The following is a 1,982-nucleotide window of genomic DNA, read 5'->3' on the forward strand; positions in this document are numbered from 1 at the left end:
TCTACTGCCCCTTTAACTCAGCCCCTTCCATATTGAAACCTTTAGCAAACGCTATCGTTATCTTTAGCCTCAATTCCTTAACATCCTTCTTTCTGGCTTGCTACCCTCCCTAAAATCTGAAATGTCCAAAATACAGTTACCAGTATCCTCTCCTGCATTAGGTTTTGCTTCTCCTAACCCATATCATCACTGACTGGGTGACCGCTTTGCGGAACACCTTCAGTCTGTCTGCAAGCATGACCCAGACCTCCCTGTCACTTGCCATTTCAACACACCACCCTGCTCTCATGCCCACATGTCCGTCCTTGGCCTGCCGCAATGTTCCAGTGAAGCTCAACGCAAACTGTAGGGAACAGCACCTCATCTTCCGACTAGGCACTTTACAGCCTTCTGGACTTAATATTGAGTTCAATAATCTCAGACCATGAATCTCTCCTCCATCCCCACCCCCTTTCTGATCCCCCCTTTTTCCAATAATTTATATATATTTTTCTTTTCCCACCTATTTCCATTATTTTTAAATGTATTTCCATCTATTGTTTTATCTCTACCTTTTAGCCTATTTCGATCCCTTCCCCCCACTAGGGCTATCTGTACCTTGCTCGTCCTGCTTTCTACCCTTAATGTCACCATTTGTACATTCCTTAGATAATATCACCACCGTCAACACCTCTTTGTTCTTTTGTCTATGACATCTTTTGACAATCTCCACCCATCACTGGCCCTCTATCCAGCTCTACCTGTCCCCCCCCCCACCCTTAAACCAGCTTATATTTCACCTCTTTTCTATTTTTCCTTAGTTCTGATGAAGAATCATTTGGACTCGAAATGTTAACTGTGTTCCTCTCCGCAGATGCTGTCAGACCTGCTGAATTTTTCCAGGTATTTTTGTTTTTGTTATCACTGACATACACTGGCTTTCAGTTCCTAATTACGCAAACTTTAAACTGCTTGTCCTAACCCATAAATTCCTCCACACTCTTACTTCACCCGACTCTCAGCAATCTCCTCCAGTCTTCTATCCCCTCCTCTACCCCTGAATCCTTTGACACTGGTCATTGGTGCACTTACTCCTTCATAGACAACAGAGAACTTCGGCACCCTGGTCAGCCTCTTTAGGATTCCCCCTCTAAATTTATTTTCTTTTGCTCCTTCAAAAACTTTCTCAAAAGCTATCTTTTTGATTGAGCTTTCAATGGCCCGATGTTTGTTTCCCTGTCTATTTAAGTTGCCATTTGACTTGACAATTTTAACAAATAACTCAATACTAGCAAGAGGGTCCAAAAAAGCTCATCTGAACCAGATGGGCAAGGCTTCAGGACACTGTCACACCCACTCCTTCCCTGAGTTGCATCTCTCCCATGTTGCCATTCAGATCCCAAGGAAGCGAATTAGTATCCCTCAGCCAGACTCCTGATGCCTGCTGTGTGTAGTCTTACCCATCCTCAAATGCCAACTTTCATTTTTAGTGCTCCTTTCTTCTGAAGGAACAGCCTTCTGTTAACCTGGCCTTTCCTCCAGTGTGCTGGCAGAGTACAGAGGAGCATCCGACACGGAGCAGTACAGTCTGTGCGTGGCTGAACACGGTAGTGATTTTGACGCCACTGGGACACTTGACATTCATGAAGTAGGAGTTGGGACTTTGCACCATATGTTTCTTCTTGTCTTTCCACTTCTCCTCCTTGAGAGATGCAACAAATTGTTTGCCAGAGGCATCTTTAGCGTGGACGTGCTAGCGTGGAGGCACCTTGGGACCTTGATAGTTAAAGAAGATAGTTGAACTCTAGTACTCACTAGTAAAGAGGGTTAAACCACACTGCATCCAACAAGAATACCAAAACTATAGAGATGCTAGTTTATTTTTCAATCACAGTATTTTAATATGCACATACACCACTGTACCCTATTTTGGCATTCCAGTATCTTTAGAAAAAAGAGGTTAGACCTTCTCACTCCTAAATAATTAAATGGATAGTTCTCAT

General features: G+C 43.4%; 1 pseudogene; it reads right to left on the reverse strand.

Annotated features, from left to right (window-relative positions):
* Positions 1–1,377: 1,377 nt before the first annotated feature.
* LOC144699552 (small ribosomal subunit protein eS27-like pseudogene) lies at positions 1,378–1,716 on the reverse strand (annotated as a pseudogene).
* Positions 1,717–1,982: the final 266 nt, after the last annotated feature.

This window comes from Cetorhinus maximus, chromosome 24, assembly GCF_964194155.1.
Source record: "Cetorhinus maximus chromosome 24, sCetMax3.hap1.1, whole genome shotgun sequence".
Taxonomy (NCBI): domain Eukaryota; kingdom Metazoa; phylum Chordata; class Chondrichthyes; order Lamniformes; family Cetorhinidae; genus Cetorhinus; species Cetorhinus maximus.